Below are 22,832 nucleotides of genomic sequence, written 5' to 3' on the forward strand. Positions count from 1 at the left end.
GAACTTCCACATGCAGGCATGCTCCCAAACCCCCCAAAAAGTCATGTCTTATCTCAGAAATGAACTTGTTTAAAATAGATTAAAGGCAGAGATACATATGACAATTGCTCTTTTGATGTTTATTAAAGAATATGCACATTAATGCTAATCAACAGACAAAAAAAATCCTCATCTTGTTTTACTCGTCTTTTTAGCAAAATATTACTAGCAAAATAATTTTTCTACTTCTAGTCCTTTCTGGGACTTAACAACCACAACCAAGGCAAGTTACTTCAGATGCCATTTTTATCACGTCACTACCCTATACAAAATCTTCCAGTAGCTGACCAAATCTAAACTACTAACTTCTCACGTAAAGCCATCTGCAAACTGGACCACCTACTTTGCCAATATCATATAAAAATGATTATATCTTCTCATTCATTTAATATGTTTTATTTATTAAACTTAAGAACTTTTACATAAGGTACTTGTTAGAGCTGTTACATACAAAATATTAAAAAACAAGGTTTTCCCTTCTAGAACTTTCAAGGCAAAGAGGACTATAACCACACCCAGTCAAACATAGTGAGTCCTTACTGTGTGCTACTCAGGACCTGAACTTGGTTTGTGAGGCAGTGGGGAACCCCTAGTTTTTAAGTGGCGAGGGGAGAGATTGAGCTTTAAGGAGGCAGTCATAGTAGCTGTGGCTTTGGGCTGCCCTTCCCCATCCCCTGTGTGTACGTGTTTCCATGTAGATTTTCGCAAGGTAAGATGTTTCCCTCCCTCCTCTCTGCCAGTCTGTCCTTGTCTCTTTTTGTCTCAGTAGTCTTCCTGGGAGCTTTCCTGATTCCCCCATTTCTGTGAGAGAACCATTCCCTGCAGCCCTTTGGACAAGAATCCGGTTCAGCTGACAGAGCCTTGTCAGTCACTGTGTCTTTGATTAACATGTCCTGTCTCGTCCTCCAGACAGGAGAGTGACGTCCTATGCACCAGGCTGGCATATGGAGTGACTCTCCATTTCACCTGTGACATCTGTTCTAACATCTGCACGGAGGAGTCATTCAGACATTAACCGACTAAATGTGATGTGACTTTTACAAAATATTCAGTTCTATTAAATGCATACATTGCTTGAGATTTGTAGAACACTAGAATTTGAAACCGCTTTTATTGGAGGAAGACTGGTTATTAATTTAACAATTTGCCTGAGTGGCAATTCATTACAACTTTATTGGCTTATGAAATTTGACCCTGTCTAGCATCATGCAGCTTTGTGGGTTTTTTTTTTTTTTTTTCCTGTTTGATTTCATTAAGGGATATATTTGCTTGTATTTAAGAAGCTGAAGAGTCTTTTCTGTTAAGGATTTTGTGTGGGAAAATGGTGGGGAATAACCACTGTGTGATGGTCCACATTGCTGTGGGTTTACACATCTCCAGAAGCACGCAACAATCATCTTTTGGTTTCATAATTACTGCTGACCGCCTACATAGCCCTCCTGTTGTCCCGAGTGCTTATTTTAGAGTCCCTTGATCTTTGTTTCTCATGTTTACAGTTATTGTAAGGCATCGTTATTAGTCATATGAAGACTTGTTCATTTGTGTTGGGCTCAGAAATATTTGCATCAGATTTTACTTTTGATAAGTAATTATTTTCCTGCTTGCAGATCTTTAATCTTGCAACGACAAAATGAAGACATAGGTCACCAAAGTGCTGGAAGTGAGGATTATTTTAGAAATATTCCAAACTTTTAAGCACAAATTTGTATTCTCATTAGCTTAAATCTTCATGTAAATAATTAAGTGAAAATAAGGACTTTCACAGTTATCTTCAGTCACAGGTTAAAAAGTGCACCCAGTTTGGACAGGTTCAGACTCTCAGCTCTGTAACTGGTTTTTTGGAGCTAGAAGTGTGTCTGCCGATGCTGTTATTGGGAAGAGGGATCGGGGCTGGGAAAGCAAGGCTGGGAAGTGAAGACCAGCAGCCAAGGTGGCCAGAAACCTGCAGGCACAGCAGGCAGTGACCCAGAGGGACCGAGGGTGGATGGGCAGTTGTGGCAGCCTATGTAACCCACTCTTTCAAGAAGGGACTATGGCAGCATAAAAGGTTGCAGGGTTTAAGGGAAACCTCAATAAGAAAACCAAGGAGGAGTTCCGTCGTGGCTCAGTGGTTAACGAATCCGACTAGGAACCATGAGGTTGCGGGTTCCATCCCTGGCCTTGCTCAGTGAGTTAAGGATCCAGTGTTGCCATGAGCTGTGGTATAGCTTGCAGAAGCGGCTCGGATCCCGAGTTGCTGTGGCTGTGGCGTAGGCCAGCGGCTACAGCTCAATTCGACCCCTAGCCTGGGAACCTTCATATGCCGAGGGAGCGGCCCAAAGAATGGCAAAAAGACAAAAAGACAAAAAAAAAAAAAAAAAGGAAACTGTCCATGGGAATATGGACCACCCAGTGAAGAGGCAAAGAGGAATGTAGTAAAAGACGAGACAGAGATTAAGGATGGAGGAAGTGAAGAGGGTAGGAATGCAGTGAAGTCACGAAACACTTGACCTTAGAGAGGGGGCAGGACCACTCTTCTGAGATATTGCGGGCAGCTGTGGCAGGTAGGGGTGTACCAGGAGGGAGGCGTGTTTTCCACTGAGCAGGTAGATGCCAGCTCAGGGGCAGGACAGGCAGGATATGGAGTGCAGAGCCAGAGGTCACTGGTGCAGGTGGGTCACGTGGGATGGGTGTGGGAGGCGTGGGTCTGTGCTACCACGAGAGTGAGAAACACAGAGAAGTGGTAGATGGTGCAGGCGTGCAGGAATGGGTCTCTGTGAATCACCGCACACACATCCTTCTGGGCCTGACACATGGTTGTTCTCCCAAGAACAAGTGGGTGATGGGTAAGGAGCTCAGGCCAGGGAGCAGGGCCGGCCTTTCTAGCGGGGAAACACTGTAAAAGTTCATATAAGTTCTTTTTTAAAAAGTTTATAAAAGCTGATAAAAAATCAGCCAGATTCTTTAGGGGGAACGTCTTTTCCCCTTACTAATATCTTTCTCTCTTTCAACGGCCAAAAACCAGCAGTCTGTGTTTTAATTTTTACTTCCTTCTCAGTCACCAAATCGATCTATTTCATAGAGAATATGAAGATGATCCAGAAGGAAGCCCAAGTGGCTTTGCTTCAGTGAGTCGGATGTTTTCCTCCAGTGAATTTAAATGGAAAATCATTTGTTCCCTGGAAAGGAAAAAAAAAAATCAGTGACACATTTCCTGTCCAAGATGGTGAATTAACACATGCATTTAATCTCCACTCCCTTCTGAGTCTCATTAAAATGACAGTAGGGGTTTTTGTAAAGTTACAAGGACGGAGAAAATGGGAGCAACAAAATTTTGGAAATGGAAAAACAGCTGAACACGTGAGAATTGATGTAGCTGACTTGAGAAAGCTGAGCCTGAAGCTGGCGGGGGAGGGAGCGACAGACCGTCTGGCTTATGTGGAGACACCCCCCTTCCCCCATCCCAGGACTTGGTGCCACCAGATGCCTCTGGGAATTGGAGTAAAGGTAGGGATAAAAGAGGAGAGCTGTCTGAAAGCTGGATTCGGAAGCAATTAGACCCTAGATGGCTGAGAGACTACATGTGTCCTGATATCGGGGAGGTTAAAAGTAGCAAAATTCTCATCCTTCATGTGGGCAGCTTCATAGATAATGCTTGAAAAATGTCTAAACAAAAGAAGCATGTTACTTAGACAAATGGACATAGGTACTAAAAAGGAAACAAAGAACTTAGGGGTTGAATGTCACTGCTTCTGGAGAGGGGGATTTGAGAAGTACGGGCTGTGTGTGTGTGTGTGTGTGTGTGCCTAATTCTGATAAACATTAAATCACTACCAAATTTAATTTTAATTTAGTTTGCTGAATTCGAGAAAGAGGAAGAAGGGGTCGGAGAACACAGAAGCTGCATTAGGAGTCCTTGACCCAGGTTGTCCTGGAGGAGATGTGGATGCACCCACCAGGCATTGGGACAGCCCAGGACCCCGGCCGGCCCCGTCGTTCTGGGCAGGCCCCTTGCAGAGCTGGTGTCATGCCTCTTGTGGGTCAGAGCCTGGCTCCTCTTCTGGTGGGAGAATCCGTCCCCTGCCCTTTGGGGAGGACTCTTAGGAAGAGAGGCAATCAAGCTCTAAGTGAGACAAAACCCAGCCCCCAGAACTGTTCAAGCTTCTATTCTGAAAGCTCCAGAGGGCTCCTTTGCTTGGCAAGGCTGCATCATGACTGAGTAAACAGGGATGGATGGCAACTTTCAACATAATGAAAAAGCTATAATTACCCTTCATTTTAATGCACTGAATGGAAATTTTTTTTTATAGTGGAGTCTACACATCTCTGCTTTCTTGAACCTGGCATACCAAAAACTAGTTTGAACTTTTCTGGAGAAAAAAACAAAAAAAAGCCTACTTTTTCTTACTCTCCTCCCCCACATTTTATGATTTTGATGTCTTCTTTTACATCTTCATGCCCATCCTTTTGCTGTTGATTGTGCTTATCGTCATGTTCACAGGCTTTTTTTTTTTGTCTTTTTGTATTTTCTAGGGCTGCACCTGCGGCATATGGAGGTTCCAGAGCTGTAGCCACCAGCCTACACAAGAGCCACAAGAACACAGGATCCAAGTTGCATTTGTGACCTACACTACAGCTCATGGCAACACCGGATTCCCAAACCACTGAGCGAGGCCAGGGATGGAACCTGCAACCTCATGGCTCCTAGTCGGATTCATTAACCTCTGAGCCACAATGGCAACTCCTTCACAGACATTTTTTGATTTTTTCTTTTTAACCTGTGTCCTGGCTTGTTTAAGTGATTTACTTTCCAGTATGATTTTCTCTTTCCCTAGATTCCTGCTTCTTTTCTATTTAGAGAAGACCTTTCCATATTTCCTAACCTTTGGGATAGGTTTAGTATTGCTGTATTCTTTTAGTTTTTGCTTTTCAGTAGTTTGAACTTTCAGTGACTCGGGGTCATCTTGAGGAGCATCTGTTAATTGCTGGGGTTAATGTGGCGATGCCCCAGGAGCCTAAGTTTTGGGGGGCCCTTAACCTCTGCACTGGTAGCTTTCTGGTCTGCTGTTCAGTCCCATTCCCAGGGTTCATAGTTTAGTTCCAGGTCTGTTCAGCTTTCACTTCTTGCTGCTCCTGTGATCCTGCTGCGTTTTCCACTGCCTCTCTGTACAAATACATTTGTCCTCTTTCCAATATGCTGCTTCTGGTCCCCTGTGACCAAGCTTGGTAGATTTCCCTCGCCTCAAAGCAGAGAGAACCTGACGCACTCCTGCGTGGGGAGGACAAGCAGAATGTCAGGCAGACCTGCGTGACTGGGTTTTGATTGCTCACAGACCTTTGTTGTTATGCAAACTCCTCGGATTGCTGTGCGTTCTTAGGAGCCGAGGTTTCTGGATAAGAAACCTGTCATCATCCATCACATGGTTTGCTCACATCAGTGTCTCACCCAACATAGCACATGTAAAAATCATCTGTAAGATTCATTCTGAAAGGATTTCACAAGTGTTCCATTAGAAAGGTTCACAAGAGGGAGTCTGGGAGCCTGTAACTTTTCCTTTTATTTATGTCAGGATGTTTCTCAGCCCCAATGTGCAAAGTAAGGGGTTCCTCCCTGGGGATCCTGGGCCCTCATACCATGTCTTGCTGTGTGGTGTTAGGTTAGTCGCTCAACCTGTCTGTTGCTCATTTTCCTCTCTCTAAGTGGCAGTGAATTGTAGGGTTCCCTAAGGGCGCCATGGGTTCTAGATCAGTTACCTAAGTAGTGATTTTGGAATGGCTTAATTACAGCCACTTTAAAAGAGTAGACGATTAAACAAGTAATCCTAGGCAGTGGCTCAGGTACATGAATTGCAGCCCATCAGCTTGTGTTTCCAGAGGAGAGTTAATGCCTAACTTTGAAGGTGGAGAGTGACCTCTCTGAAGGTGAGATACTGGAAACCTCAACTCCTTTGGAATCTTGGCATCTGTCCTCTTTTTGAAGAATCACCAGATGTTCTCCTAGGCACTTTAGGTAACCAGCAATTAGTGAAGGCACAAAAGCTAAGATGTAGCAAGGTCATTGGCAGTGGGCCGGCCTGGCCCCCTCTTAATTCCCCTGAAAGGATCCTTCCTTGATGATAAGGGAGGGTAAAGGGAATGATCACAAAAGTGACAGCTAGGCCAACTCAGGCGGAAACTTCTCCACTTCTCCTGGGGCTGCTTGTATAAAGTGCGGTTTTTGCATCATCCCCCAATAATGAATCTTTGGGTGGGGGGGACCAGGAATTTGCATTTGGAAAAGGACCTCTCTTTAGAGGGTTGAGCAGAGAGGCCCCTCCTGGGTTCATGCTCACCTCTTGCCCTCTTTCTTCTGCCCCTCAAAGTGTGAGTGCTCCGAGCAGATGGGCATTTGCTTGCCAGATTGGTGGGCAGCTGCCTTTCTTTTTTTTTTTTTTTTTTTGTCTTTTTGCCATTTCTTGGGCCGCTCCCACGGCATATGGAGGTTCCCAGGCTAGGGGTCTAACCGGAGCTGCAGCTGCCAGCCTACGCCAGAGCCATAGCAACGCAGGATCCGAGCTGCATCTGCAACCTATACCACAGCTCACGGCAACGCCAGATCGTTAACCCACTGAGCAAGGGCAGGGACCGAACCCGCAACCTCATGGTTCCTAGTCGGATTCGTTAACCACTGTGCCACGATGGGAACTCCAGCTGCCTTTCTTGGGAGCTGTTCCTTCTTCCAAGCACAGCTGAATTTCACTGTGAAATATCCCAGTGCCAGGGGCAAAGGGGAGGGAATAAGGGGGATGTCAGACTTCCCTGGATCCCTGTCCTGTGAACAGATCCCAAAGCTATGCCTTCTCATCAATCACTTCCTCTTCTTCCCTCCTTCCCTTGTAAACCCACAGAGTCTCTGAAAGCATCGCTTTTCATCTAAATAAACTCAGCATCTTAACAAATTATCTGCTGGGGAGGGGTCAGGCTTCCTTCAACTCTGGCACTCCCATAAAAATCATTTTTGTTATTATTCTGTTATACCTGTTTATTAAAGCTGAGAAGAACTGCAATTAAGGTAAAGTTCACAGTAAATTAAATCATTTTTCTCAGAGAACTACCAGAAGGTTTTATGTAGATATAAAACCTATTAGGTATCCTTGGATCTAAAATGAAGTAAATAGACTAGATGGTCTCTAAGCCTTTTCTGCCTTTCCAATTCTGTGGTCTACAAATCATATAATATAATATGGTATGATATAATATAATATATAAATAAGGGACTATATTGGGTAAAGTGAACAGATGCTTTCTAGAAAGGTTTTAACAGTAGAGGTAAATCTTCTAAGAATAAAGACTTAGAAGCAACTTTAATTAACCTGTATTCTCGTATTAGAGGTCAGTGCTGTGTCAGAAACACATCACTACACATGTTAACATAATGAAGGAGAAACACAGTCATGCATTTGTGGAATGTGCTTAGTGACAAGCTGTTGTACTAGTACTTATTAGAGATGCAAAAACTAGCCAACAGTCTCTGCTACCATTGAAAGTTATATAGAACACAACTAAGCCAGTGGAATAGATAGGTATATATGGAGTTTAAAGGAAGGAGCAATGGGAGTTTTGTTGGTAGGGAGGGAATGGGGCTTAAACTGGGAGCTGGAGGGGGGCAGGTCTGTGTGAACAGAGTGTAGGGTTGGGCTTTCCCAGTGGGCCAGAGGGAGAGGCTTCATTGTCAAGGTGTGCTTTCCATGCACACGAGTATGTTGTCCTGGCTGAAGGGAAGCTGCAGAAATTAGGTTTGGGAACACAGGTTGGGTTAAATGATGGGAGCATTTTAATTCAAGGATAAGGGGTTTAACGTTGATGTCTTAGGCCAGCATTGCCCAAAACCTGACGTGGGGAACACTGTTCATGCTCCTGGGAAAGGGTTTCTTCACCAAATCTTCTCTTCTCCTTTAGAGATTCCCTGGACACATCAGCATGCTAAATATCCCCCCGTGTAGCTCAACATCTCCCAAACCAAGCATAGTGGGTTAGAAAGCCCTTCTTTCAAATTCTTTCTGTGTCTTGAACTCTTGTGGAAACCTCTGTGGGCACTGGGGCCATGAAATAGTTTGGAACAGGCACTGACTGACCCGTCTCTCCTCTGCCCCCTGTGTCCCAGTACTCCACACAGCCCTGGGACATGGACGCCTGGGCTGTAGGATTAGAGGAAGGTGATGGTGAAGGTCTGGTTCAGGTGTGCCGAACATGGGGTCACTGAGGGGTCATTGTCTTGGTTCATTCGGCCAGCTATTACAAAGTATCACAGACCAGATGGCTTCAAACAACAGAGACTTATCTCAGAGGCTGGGAAGTCCAAGGTCATGGTGTGGGCAGATGTGGTGTGGTGCCTGGTGAGGCCTATTTCCTGGTTCATAGCCGGCACCTGCTTGCAATCTCCCCACATGGTGGAAGCGGCAATGCTTTAGAGGAGAACTAATCCCGTTCATGAGGGCTCCATACTCATGACCACAGCACCTCCCAAAGGTCCTGTGGATTTGGGTGGGGGGACACAGTCAACCATAGCAGAGGGTCAAATGGAAATAACTGGTAAGTTGCTGAAGGAACTATAGGAAAGCTGGGGGTGGAGTTGAGGCTACAGATAGAATTGGTGTCATCAAAATGGAAGAGTTATTTGAAAGGATGAGTTCTTTAATGAAGAAAGGGTCGGGAAGAAATATAGGAAATCTCAGGCGTCCATGTTTGTATTGCAGAACTGGATGTTTTCCTTCAACTTCCAAGCTTAGAAGCTTCCTGGCACCTCTCAGGCTCTGCCCTGCTCTACATTGTCTTTACTCTGTAGCAGTTGTTACCATCTAACCTGCCACATAATTTGCTTATGTTATTGCTTACTGTGTGTCTCCTTCCAGCTAAAGTGTAAACTCCTTGAGGGCAGGGATCTTTATTTACTCATAACATATCCTAGTGCCAAGAACAGCGCCTGATGCAGAGCTGGCACTTGGTAAATATTTGTTGAACTGAAGTGAATGTAGGATGATGAGTTTATTTGTCCTTTCATGTATTCACAGATGTTTATTACGTCCTACTCTCGGTCTGACAGAGGCTGGGCGCCTTACTTCCCTGCCCCAGGGCTCCAGGCCAAGTGTGAAGGGGTATGTGGAAGAAACCCTTACTGCCCAGGGGACTTGGTGCTGTAGTGCGAGGGCGCAACATGTCCCGTGATTAAGTCACGGGGGCAGCATGGAACCAGAGTGTAGATGCAGTTGAGTCAGGAGGGTGGTTTGTCTGGGAGCAAGATTGGTGGGGACAGGAATTCCAGGCATGGAACGGAGCCCACACTGGGGCAGCTAGGCCCATGCTAGCAGCAGCCCTGACACAAAATAGTGCCAGCCCAGAAACTTCAACAAACAAACAATTAGAACACCATAATGGATTGGACTGCATGAAAAGAATTCTGCATGGCAACAAGGATCAGAAGCAAAGCTGCAACAAAAACTAGAAACTGGGAAAAAGTGTTAGCAACATGTATCAGAAAGGGCTAATATCCCTAATACATTGGGGACGCCTAAAATCAGTCAGAAAAAGGCCAACAGGGGATTCGCATCATGGCTCAGCGGAAAACGAATCTGACTAGCATCCATGAGGACACTGGCCATCCCTGGCCTTGTTCAGTGGGTTAAAGATCCCGCATTGCCATGAACTGAGTGTAGGTTGCAAATACGGCTCAGATCCCGCGTGGCTGTGGCTGTGGTATAGGCCAGTGGCTACAGCTCTGATTTGACCCCTAGCCTGGGAACTTCCATATGCCTCGGGTGTGACCCTAAAAAGACCAAGAAAAAAAAAAAAGAAAGAAAGAAAGAAAGAAAAAGGCCAACAACCCTGATGTTTGTATTCTTTGCAGAGAATGTGAACATGGGTCACAACAAAGGAAATTCAAAGGACTCTAAAATCAAACGAAAAGATGTTCAGACTCACCTGCAAATGACGTAAACCTGCTTTAGGTAGAGGGACAGTTAGGAGCACGGAGTAGAAATCCCTGCCTTCTCAAAGCTAAAGTCCAGTTGTAGAGACAGAAAATAAATAAAAAAGCAGGTAAATACAGCCCTCACTGTGTCTGGCAGTGATGTATGTTTTGGAAGCAGCGAGGCAGAGAGGGGGCTAAGGTGTCCCCAGTGGGGCGGAGGGCTGCTCTTCTAAATAAAGTGAACTGCTCACATCTGCGCAGGAGTGATTGTCGGTGGAGAGCAAGCTTTTCAACATCTAGGAAGGGAGTATTTCAGAAAGAGGGGCCCCTGGCCACAGTGCTGTGAGGATGCTTGTTCTGCTCTCAGAGATGGGAGCTGTGTCTAGGGGTCTGAGCAGAGGAGTGGCTGCATCAGAGAGCCTGGGGGTAGGAGAGGGATGGGGCAACACAGATGCTGGAAGACCCTCCAGGAGGCCTGTGCAACAATGACCGTGGCCCAATCCAGGCTGGTTGGGGTGAGGGGGATGCTGACTGGCCTCACTCTGGATGTTCTGAAGGTTCTGCTGATATGATTTATTCATGGATGTGGGTATGAAGAAAGAAAGAGGGCAGGATTGCAGGATTCTTGCCTGGGTTTTCTTTACCAAGATGTGGAGGCCTTGGGGGTGGTGGGGAGGAGGGTTTGAGAGGAAGATCAGAGGTTTGGATTTAGACATATTGGGTTTGATATGCCCAGTCGACTCTCAAGTCTAAAGTTCAGAGGAAGGTCCATACGGGAGGTCATGAATTTGGAAGCCATAATCACAAAGCTGGTCTTTCAAGCTGGGAAAGGTAACTATGAATAGAAAAGACAGAGCCCTGACCCTTCAATGTTTGGTTGCCAGGGGGACGCAGGACAGCAAGCATAGCAGGTTAAGGTGCAGCCAGTCCGGCAAGGGGATGACTGTGGTCTCCTGGAGGCCCAGGGAATGAGGGGTTTCAAGGAGATGCCACTTCTCATGCATCAGATCCAGGTCTTATATCAAAGATCTGGAAGTTCCTTCACACACAGGTCATGATGGATGGGTGAGAATGTAGGGGAAACAGAACCATCACAGTGTTAGGGGATCTAAGTTGGATCCACAGCTAGGGAAGCCCAAATGACAGTAAATTTCAGAATTACAAAACATATCACTTTGAACTAGCAATTGCTATTTTTTCAGAGTTTACTCTACAGATATGACCACATATTTGGGAAAATACATAGATCGAGAGTTTTCTTTATAGCATTGAGAACAACCTAAATGTTCTATAGGAGGATCTTCATTTAAATACATTAGGGTTGATCCATATGATGGGATATTATGCTACCACTTAAAAAAGAATAAAGATACATATATATATATATATATTCACCTGTACACACACATACACACACACCCCACACATATATACATATATAAGGAAGAGCTTCTATACACATAAAGATAAAACACACACACATAGAGTTTTAAAAGGCAAGGGAAACTGTGTGCTGTTTGCTAATATTTGTTTTAAAAGGTGAGCGGGGAAGAGAGAGCTCTGTGTGCTGGTGAGGACACTACTCTCTTGGGAAGGGTACCTGAGAGGGGCTAACCTGGTTGCCCAGTGAGAGGGGACGAGGAGGCTGGGAGATGGGGAGGGGAAAGGTCATTATCTTTATACCAGTATACATTTTATAAATTGTTGAGCCAATATGACTTTATTATCTGCTCAAAAATTAGTATAGGACGAGACGTAAAAAGAAAGGGAGAGGTAGACAGGGTGACATCACACGGGCCTTGTGTCACGGTGATCATGCCAGTCTGGTAGTGGGGCAAGAACTGACTTAACAGTCCAGACAAAGATGTCCTGGGTGTGAACAGTGAATCTTTGTCATTGGGGTGAAATGAAATGAAGAGCGTCTGCTGCTTATTGTTTATATGACCCTGCCCCAAGGGAGTCAGGTGGCCTGTGCTTAGAATGGTGGCCTGGTCGTTAGATTCCACAGAGGACGAGGAAGGGTGCCACTTTGTTTCATGTGGATTCCCCAGGTGGAGCTCTGGCTGAGGGAGGAGGGCCTCCTCCATGTGATCCATTCACAAAGTGTGCTGCTGTGGGTTTGGCATCCATCTGGCTTGCAGGGGTCTATTTAATAGACCTGGTTTATCTGTTCCATCTCATGTAGAATGGGCTTTAACCACTCAAAATCCATCTTAAAGTAAATCGGCTTTTGTTGATGACAAGGTCATTTGGGAAGAAGGCCAAGAAATAGAGACTACCAACTGGAACCATATGAAAAATAATGCGCTATGCATCTCCATGGGGATCATGGCGTTAACACCCATGTGTTGGAGGGACACCCAAACTTCAGACGCCTAGAGTTGGGGGGCAGAGCGTATGGTTTATCAAGCCCGTATTTGTGAACAGGTACTATATGTAAATTAGCTCAAACAGATGATCGGATATCCGTATTTTATTCTCACGGCACTTCTATGTTGTGTCATGAGACCATGTCATATTGACATACTTGTAAAACGGATGATAAATTGGCCTCTTGAACAAGGTCCCACAAGACTTGTGTCATGTAGAATTCCATCTTCCAGGAAAGAGCTCACTCGACCTAGTTTGGAACATTTGAAATAAATTAAAATTGTAAACATATATTTCTTTTGTCACATATGTTTCTTTTGAAACAGTCTACCTTTTGACTTTGGTTTCTAGCTTCAACACACCCACGTATATGTTTTCACTGGATATGTTTGCGGTAAAAGGGCCTTTAAGGACAGCAAAGTAAATTTTCAATTGAAAAGGCAGTCTTTAAGTATGTAAGCCTAAGATCAAATATCTCTTATGAGTAGTTTTTCAGTTATACTTGCTTCTGAAAATTTTTAACCATGTGCTACATGGTATATTTTAGATTCAGATCATTTAGATTGGTATAGAAAATCCCATCCAGAATGGTTGAAAGGTCACCTGCTTCCTGTTTGGCATGCATAGATGGCATTCATTTCAGTTGAAGAAATGCTGCCGTGACTTGGACTAGGTCCCACTTCCCTTCAAACAGAGACTCTTCCTCGTAGCTTAATATTGTGTGTTTCATATATTTTAACATTTTCCTTTTATTTTTATGGCTGGTTGGCTCACATCTAAGGTTCTCTCTGATGAGAAGCAGGAAACTTGATGGAAGTGAAAATTTCTCTTTACTGCATTCCGTCATATGCCATTGTACTAATGTTCTCAGCTAATGTAATCATGTCTCATCTTAGAAAATTCGCATCTCTTATATTTTTAAAAAATATAATCTATTAGCTTTACATCTCATTTTTTGGGTCATTAAGCTTTAAGCCCTTCAAAAACAAACCCTTTTAAATATTTGTTATAAACTGTATTAAAACAATAATTGGAAAATTATGTGAAACCAACATTTCCCTCTATAAAAAAATGTGAGCTGTTTAAATTTTTTGAAATGACATGGAAAGAAGCAATAAATTTCCAAAATATAGTTCTGTACATAAAACCAAATAATATACTTTTATGCGGCCATACCAGTTTTTAAGATTTAACATCATAGCTATAAATGGAAAGGTCCACCGTGGGCCCATGGCCTGGCCTTGTGTTTGTTCACATGGCCTGTGTCTTCCATTCCCTTTAGTGCCGAAAGAACTAGACTCTCATAGGAATCCCTGATTATGGGCTTTCCCTTTGTCTTTTCTCTGTTGCTTGATGACCTTCTGTTTATTTCCTTGGTTCTCAAGTTTATCACCAGAAAGGAATTTGAGTGAGTTTTCTTCTTGGTTAACATTCCAAAAGAAATGTAACCCAAAAGCTTTTTCTGGAAACAAACTTGGAGTCATGGAATCAGGAACCTAATTGTAGGGTCTTTGGCATAGAGCAGCGAGGCTCAGAGACAGTCTTCTTGGCAAAAAAAAAGCAGCCCCAGCCAAGTCTGCACCTGAGATATGGCCTTTTGCTGCTTTCTGGAGTTTGATCCCAAGTTTTAGTCCATGTTTCCAAGCCTGTCATCGGATTTGTGTAATATGCACATAGCCATCAGACTTTCATGCTTTTGAACACTCTATTAAATAATGTAGCACGTTGAAATTATATAACAAACATGTCATGGCTTTTCAAAAGACAGTTTACCTAGTTAGTATTGGGTTTCAAATGAAGTTTATTGAAACCTAACAGATATTTCAATTTCTTTGGCCAAAATTAGCTGCTATCTCTTGTCTTACTTGGGTGGCCACATCAAAGTAGAATCACAGAATCCTGCTTCCTTCCCCTACCCCATTAACAGTTGCCCCCAAGTGTGACATTTTGCCTTTAAAGAAAACGAGGGCAAGGCTTTATTTGAGGCTCTCACAGCCATTTCATTGAAATCAGTTAGATGGGACATTGACTAAAAGAAGAAATACAGTTATTTTGTTAAACAACATTTTCAAGCCATATGAACAACTACACATGGCTCTAAAATACACAAATTTATGATGAAAATGCATTGGTATAATATTTGGAAGATGATGGAAACATACAGGGAAACAGAACTTGTTCCTGAAAGAAACAACAGTCCCACTTCTTAGTCCCTCATTGTCGTTGGCCTGCTTTCAATTTCGGAACCCGAAGGCTGCTTGCGCAGCAGGAATTCTTGTCTCCAGAGCACCTCTCTCTGCTTCACCCCAGGAGCCCACCAGGCCATGCCCTGCTATATAAGCTAAGAGCCACACTCTTTAAGATAGGAGAGCTCTCTTGGCTTACCTCTGTGGTTTAGAAACTTCTAAATATTGAGTTTGCAAATGGTCATTACAAAAGAAAATTTTAATAAAATTCTAATTATTTTCAGAAGAGTGGAGGCTTTTTGTTCCTATAATTCATCAGTGAAAAATACTTGTGTTTTAGTGCTGGAAGCCCTCTCTTTCAGCCTCTAACATCACAGGTGAAGGAACAGAGGTTGCACAGAAACTATCTTGGTCTGTGTCTCCCCGCTGGGCCAAGAGGGACCTGAGGGGGCACAGCCCTTAGTGCTGGGCAGTCTGGTCCTTTACCAGCTCAGGAGAGGCTATTTGGGTAGTTTTCCTGCATTTCCTTATCCTTTTAAGAATCGTAAAGGCTCTGCTTAACAGCGAGCGTTATTGAAAGCCTGCCTGTGAGGGCTGCTCTTCGCTACTGCACCTATGTAAATGGACAGTCCCCTTCCCACCGTGCAGAGACTGTCATCCTAAAATAGCAACAGTAAAGACAGGCAGATAAAAGACACAGTGACAACTGGTGAACAAGGACCTGCAAAAAATCAGGTACTTACTTTTTAAAAAATTCATTTTATTAAAGTATAGTTGATTTACAATGCTATGTTCATTTCTGCCGTACAGCAAAGTGTTTCAGTTATACATATGTATACATTGTTTTTCATATTCTTTTCCATTATGGTTTATCACAGGATATTGAATCTATATTCAATAGCATAGTTCCCTGTGCTATACGGTAGGTCCTTGTTGTTTATCCATCTCTATATACTGGTTTGCATCTGCTAATCCAAACTGCCCAGTCCATCCCTCCCCCAATCCGCTCCCCCTTGGCAACCACAAGTCATATAATTACTTCATACAATAAATATATGTTAATGTCAGTGGAGTTAATGGTATAGTTATTAAGAAGGTGGGAGGCAGAACTAACCTCTGTAAGCTCACCATAGGATAGTAAGCTCAATTGGCCAGGTCTTGTTTCTGAACGTGTTAATAGGAGATGCAGTGCAGGCATCCTGAGCCCTGGCCTGCGAGCTCCATATGCGGGGTGGCCAAAAGAAAAAAAAAAAAAAAGGAAAGAAAGAAAAAAAAAGAGTTCAGTGTTCTTGTTTCTCCACTGAGGACACTCAGGCAGGGAATAAGAAGTCCCTTTCTTCCTTGTTATATAACTTTTCAACATAATTATTACAATTTTATAATAGGTACAAGCGCAAACAGCTGTACCAGAGTAGGTATTTATTCTCACTTTCTATCTAGGCACTAATGTGAAAACACAGAAAGGACATCCTCAAGTTTTCAGAAATTTAAACTTTTCTGATTTATTCTTTTGAGTTTATTTTTAAGATTAAATGATGTTTAAATTAGGAGTTTGTAATTTATTCTGTAAGGTTTTACATTAAAATTTAGAGTCCTTATATGCCTGCTAAGCCTCCCTTATATAGTGTATTTTCTTGTACAAAAATCCTAATTTGCTACTGCACCTACAGAGTTTATTTTGGCATTGATTAAAAAAGGCAGAAATTGTACATGTTCCCACCTCATCATTTTAATATGTTGCCCTGTGTGCTACACTAATGCCTCTAGAGAACTCAGCCATTGTATCCCAGGACAGAGTTATAAGAAAGGATTGTCAGTGGGTGGATAATATAAGCATGAGTTCCCTTACCCTGGCTTGTTCCCCATGCTTCTAGAAGTGTGTAGCTTTTTACAGCGCTCAGAATGTTTAAGTAATGGGTCTTTATTTATTTATTTATTTATTTAGGGCCGCACCCGGGGCATATGGAGGTTCCCAGGCTAGGGGTTGAATCGGAGCCACAGCTGCTGGCCTACAACACGGGATCCGAGCTACATCTGTGACCTACACCACAGCTCGTGGCAACACCGGGTCCTTAACCCACTGACTGAGGCCAGAGGTTGAACCTGAGTCCTCATGGATCCTAGTCAGGTTCATTAACCACTGAGCCATGAAGGGAACTCCCTAAGTAGTGGGTCTTAATGGAACTCAACACAGCAGTTAAATGACCTGCATCTGGGGGTGTGTGATCAATAAATGTCATTGGCTTACCAATTGGTGTTATTAGTTTAAGTATCAAAAATTACTTTCATTATCCAAAATGGTGAGATCTTTTTATTTTGATATTATGAATACTGACTACAGAAATAGAGAACTATTGTAAAAAATCCACTTGTTAAAGAAATCTTAGATAATATAGTTCCGTTTTACCTCTTGAAGTAAATACTCTTTATGGTTTTGTATGGGAGTCCTTTAGGAAAAAAAATAAAAAGAAGTGAAACTAGGAAACATTTATTTTGGCCATGCTGATGACATGCAGCAGTTCCCAGGTTGGGGACTGAACCTGTGCCACAGCGGTAACCCAAGCCACAGCAGCGACAACATGGATCCTTAATTGCTAGGCCACAAGGGAACTCTAAAAACATTAAAAAAAAAATCTTGATCAGGGTAAAATAACTTGAAAATAAATATTTGTATATACGAGCTGGGCCAGTCATTTAGAAAAAAAAAGTTGGAATCTTGATGTCTTGCCCATGTCTGACTCTCTTCTAGCTTCTAACCCCACCACCTTGAAACAGTAACTAAAGAACAAGGAATTTGAAAACAAAACCAACTTAGCTTCTTTGTTGGGGGCAGAAGAAGGTGGTAACTTGGTCTTACAGTTTTTACTTATCTGATTTTCACCATCTACTTTAAAACTCACTCTGCTCTTTAGACAGGATGGTTTGACTTATAGAAGGCAAAGACATCCTGCTTTTAAGTTTCTTAACAAGATATGGACTTTTTCATTGGGCTGTTTCTTTGCTGAAAATAATTTGGAAAATAGGGAGAAAGTTACTTAACATCTAACCCAGACTAGTTTTTTATACGCACTGTTGATGTGAAGACCTATGGGGTAGACTAGATTTCCTGGTAATTTAATATCAAAGGAATAATGCAATTTGCATCTTAGGTATATGATCAGATTTCCTTGTTACATATGTGACTCAGTTTCGTGGTATGATCTCATTCTCTCCCCCTATATTTTCTTAGAACTGGGTCAGTGCCTATCCGGTACTTCTACAATGTTCTACCTCACAGCGTAAGTCCTGGATATACATGACCATCTCAAGAGGCCATATTAAGGGCCAGAAATTCAAATCGTGTTTTGAAACAATGCATAACTGGAAAACCGTGGGTGGGCCACTGGGCTCAAACAAACCAGTATTCAAGACCTTTACCATTTCTTTCGGAAAGTTCTGTAGCCTTTCTCCAAGTTTCCTGTATAACATATGTAAAGTGCCTGGCAGGTTGCCTTTTGTTTCCCTTGATTGTGTCCCCAGTAGTCTTTGGCCTGGGTTTCCCACATCACTGGGGAGCAGTGAAAGGTACAGTCACTCCATGTATGTAGGTCAAGGTTATAATCCTTTCATTTCCTTAAAAAATAAGAGCAGTGTATGCTACCTATCAGTGGATTGGCAGAATGTCTGCAAAGATGAGCCTAAAGTTCGTATCATAAAAATCTTTTTGAAGAAACAGTTGTTAATGTAGCAAACCAAACAATGAAATAAATAACAGTGGGACTCATGGTCTTGATCACTTTTTAAAATTAGGGGTTTTATGTATTTTCCGTCGTGGCTCAGAGGAAACAAATCTGACTAGTGTCCATGAGGATGCAGGTTCGATCCTTGGCCTCGCTTAGTGGGTTAAGGATCCGGTGTTGCCGTGAGCTGTGGTGTAGGTCACAGACGCAGTTGAGAGCTCTGATTCGACCCCTAGCCTGGGAACCTCCATATGCATGGGTGTGGTCCTAAAAAGACCAAAGTAAATAAATAAATGAAATTAGGGGTTTTATATTGTTAACGTAACTTTTCCATTTTTCAACTTATATTTTCATGCCCATTGTTAAAGAACTTCATTAATAATACACTTTTCACTTCCCTGTGGACGTTTATTGGACTATAGATATTTTAAGAAGGGGAAGGTACGGGAGAATTTCTCTCACTTTTTAATAGATGTATAATATTTTTGACAGCTATACTTGTTTCTTTAAGTATTTCCCGTTTTCATCCATATCGGTATCATCTTGACAGTGTTTCTTCTTGAGTCCTCAATCCTTCTCAAGGCAGCCTTTTTTTCTTTTCTTTTTTTTTTTTAAACTGCCTCTGGCTTTGTGTTCTGAACTTTCTGAAAGCTGTGTTCTTAGAATCTGGGGTGGATGTTTGTCCCACCTTTCGCTGTTCTGTGCATGTGTTACCCACAGGTTCTTACCTATTTGTTGGAACGAAGCCCAGCCGGGCTGTGCCGGTCACTGTCTTATCACCTTAGTGGTGATCAGCCGAGGCAAGATAAGCCGTGTGCCTGCAGCAGAGTGAGGCTCCCAGGCAGACCTCTGAGCCATTAAAAAAATCCCCCGGTGTTGTTGAATTTCGTCTTCGTGCGGGCTTTGAGGCCTGTAATAGGAAAGCATCTTGAATAGCCTGTGTGTGGTCAGGCAGCTCTATCATGCGGTCCCCTGTGAGCATCATTTCCGTTTCCCTCCCTGATTGATCTCTTTTCCTGTGCCTCTTGGAAACCATTCAGCTATATAGCCTCTTGTCATAGAAGGTTATGGCTCCACCTCTTCTCTTTCCTACGTTCCAGTCAGGGTGTCCATCTACTGAGCCTCAGTGGTGCTTAAGATTATAGTGCCTCGTGACTGTCAGAAATAGAGACGTTCTGAATAGTAACAATTGGTATCCTGAAATCCTGATCATGTTTTAAAACTTAAGACCCTCAGAGTCTTATTGCCACCTCACTTAGCCACATTCTAAGAAGTGGGTCTGAGTCATCACAGCACATGCCAGGGAGTCTCTCAGATGTGGCCAGGGAAAAATGTGTGTGTGTGTGTGTGTGTGTGTGTTTTACTCTAGGAGAAATCCTGTGTTTTAGGACATACTTGCCACCTACTCATGGTTATTATTATTATTATTTCTTTCAATATGCTAAGCCAAGCACATCCAGGAAAGGTCAGATCTAAATGTGGAGGTGTGACACCCCCCCCCCCCATGTGAGCCAGGCCACCAGCAGTGGGCTGGAGTGGTTTAGTGAACAGATTGGGGTGTTGACAAAGAGAGCCTGAGGAAAAGGAGAATGGTCAGTGTGGCAGTTTCCCAGACAATGTAATGCATTTTACTAATTACTGTTCTTTTTTGAAGCTTGTGAGGTTCTTAAGCCTAATAAGCATGACAGGAATTAGGACTATATAATTCCTATTAGGAGGGGAGAAAATAGAGAAGGAAGACCGAATTGGCAGCTTATTATGTTTATCATTTGTATCAGCCTTGCTCACTGTTTAAAGACACTAAGGACTGAAGTTACTGTAAGTCACTGTGTAAAGAGCTGCTTTGAAATGGTGTTGTAGGACTTTCCATTGTGGCTCAGGGGGTTAAGAACCTGATGTAATGTCCATGAGAATGTGGGTTCAATCCCTGCCCTAACTCAGTGGGTTAAGGATCTGGCATTGCCACAAGCTATGGCACAGGTCACAAATACAGCTTGGATCTGGTGTTGCTGTGGCTGTGGTATAAGACAGCTGCTGTAGCTCTGATTCAACCTTTAATCTGGGAACTCGCATATGCTTCCGGTGCTATCCTGAAAAAAAAAGGAAAAAAAAAAGAGAAAGAAATGGTGTTGCATAGAAAGGGAGTTAGAAATTGGGATGTCCAACTGAACAGTAAAAATGTACAAAAGAATACAGGAAGTGTCTTGTAAAATAACAGCTGCTCCCACATTATTTGTAATAGCAAAAGATTGGAGATGGTGTCCATTGGTTGGTACTGTTTAAATAAATGCCGGCCCATCCATACAATGTGGGAGCCTGTGTTGCTGTTAGAAAAAGAGTGAGAAAGAGCTTGATACACTGGCAGAGCGTGATCTCCACTGTGTAGTTACCTGAGGGAAAAACCATGGCAAGACAGTGTATACAATATGCTGCTTTTGTGCAAGAAAGGGAGGATTATAGACACACAGACCCATTTGCTTCAATTTTCAAGAAGGAACAAGACAATAAAAGATAAATGAAAAACTAATAAAAATGTATAGTGAGAGAGAAGGGTCAGGGTGGAGGAGACCAGGAAGAAAGTAAGAATTACTTGGATACACCCTGATATGTGGTTTGACTTTGGAATCATAAAATGAATTATTTCCAAAGAAGCAAAAACAATTCCCACCCTATATACACAAATGGAAAAAAAAAAAAAAAGGAAACGAATGAACTCATATTTAGTGACAAAACTACATAAGAAAGTATTCTTTTTTTTTTTTTTGTCTTTTTAGGTTTGCACCCACGGCATATGAAAGTTCCCAGGCTAGGGGTCTAATCGGAGCAGCAGCCGCTGGTCTACACCACAGCCACAGCAACACCAGATCCAAGCCTCGTCTGCTATCTACACCACAGCTCATGGAAACCCTGGATCCTTAACCCACTGAGCGAGGCCAGGGATCGAACCCGAAACCTCATGGTTCCTAGTTGGATTCATTTCTGCCGCACACAACTGGAACTCCCAGAAAGTAATTATTCTAACTGAACTTAGAACACAATGTTTTTACGGTATGTTCTCAATGAGACATACTCTAAGGACAAAAAAATTGCAAAATTTAAATTGTATTTAGCAGTTATGTTGATGTGGTTAAGAATTGTTTACCTAAGAGAAAAGAAATAGGCATAATTTTTTTTAATTATGTAAAATTTCTGTATACTTAAAGTTGAATGAAAAGTACTAGCAAGATCTTACTCTTCCCTTAAAAAAAAAAAAATGTACCTCAAATTTGTTCAATGAAAAGGCTTAGGGAGGAGTTCCTGTTGTGGTGCAGCAGAAACGAATCTGATTAGGAACCATGAGGTTGCAGATTCTGCTCGGATCTGACGTTGCTGTGGCTATGGTGTAGGCCAGCAACTGTAGCTCCAATTATATTCCTAGCCTGGGAACCGCCATATGCCACGGGTGTGGCCTAAAAAGCATGCACGCGTGTGAACAGACACACACACACACACACACACAGAGGCCTAGGGAATTTCTATTGTGGCTCAGTGGAAACAAATCTGACTAGCATCCATGAGGACGAAGGTTCAATCCCTGACCTCGCTCAATGGGTTAAGGATCCAGCGTTGCCGTGAGCTGTGGTGTAGGTCACAGATGCGGATCGGATCCCACATTGCTGTGGCTGTGGTTTAGACCAGCAGCTACAGCTCCAATTGGACCCCTAGCCTGGGAACCTCCATATGCGGCAGAAGCGGCCCTAAAAAGACACACACACACACACACACACACACACACACACACACACACACACACACACACACACACACCCACACACACCCCTTAGAAAACAATGAAAACTCAGCAACAATGCACTCCTAGCTCCCAGATTTGGTCTCTAAACACCATTCCCCACTGTAAGAATCCAGAGATCCTTGGAGAAATGCCTGGTTTTAGTCTGAGATGAAAAATGTGCTTAACTCCAGACCCTCTTGTGCCAGAAGGCAAGGGACATATCAGAGGCTAATTGATGATTTCAGAAGGACCTAGAAACCTGTCTGAAGTGTTCAATTGGCCAGAGATGGGATAATTGACTGCAAATGAATATGTAAAGAATTCATGAGTTGTAATGATATTAAACCAGTAAAAGGACTGTCATACCACTCCTGCATTGAGACTATTTCAAATAACAATGGGGAATATGCATGTATTATGTAAATTATGGTAGAGTCATAAATGCAGAATTAGAGTTCTTGGGCTTTCTCCCCATCCCCTCTTTTCTGCAATAGACTTGGTATCTGACCTCAGGACTGGAAATACAGTGCTTTTGCACTCTTTTTACCCCCAGTTGCCAACATCGTGTTCTCAGCAGAGCCGAAATCTGACTCTGAAATTCTAGTCCAGCTGTTCCTCCTGCTCCTTTCACAGCCTTAATCTCGTAATGCAGCTAAGTCTCAGATTCCCCATCTCTGACCTAAGGATGAGAACAGTCACCTGTGCCCTGTCTGCCCCTCAAAACCAGGAGGAATGGTCACTCACTTCTGCAGTGTCTTCCACCTCCCCAATGCCATGAATTTGCAGTGTTTTCCCCATAGTTACATCCTGAAATAGGCACT

The 22,832-nt window shown here is 43.0% G+C and overlaps 1 protein-coding gene and 1 long non-coding RNA gene across 5 annotated transcripts in view; one reads left to right on the top strand and one right to left on the bottom strand.

The window, feature by feature from the left end:
* PLCL2 (phospholipase C like 2) overlaps window positions 1–22,832 on the top strand; it is a 214,846-nt gene that overhangs the window by 165,642 nt on the left and 26,372 nt on the right. The gene's annotated exons all lie outside the window — the stretch shown is intronic.
* LOC125120548 (uncharacterized) lies at window positions 2,392–16,022 on the bottom strand. The gene is made up of 3 exons (XR_007133342.1): window positions 15,635–16,022; window positions 12,492–12,584; window positions 2,392–3,197 (listed from the first exon to the last, which is right to left on the bottom strand). It is a non-coding gene; the product is annotated as an uncharacterized LOC125120548 (long non-coding RNA).

The sequence above is a fragment of the Phacochoerus africanus genome, chromosome 1 (assembly GCF_016906955.1).
Source record: "Phacochoerus africanus isolate WHEZ1 chromosome 1, ROS_Pafr_v1, whole genome shotgun sequence".
Taxonomy (NCBI): Eukaryota; Metazoa; Chordata; class Mammalia; order Artiodactyla; family Suidae; genus Phacochoerus; species Phacochoerus africanus.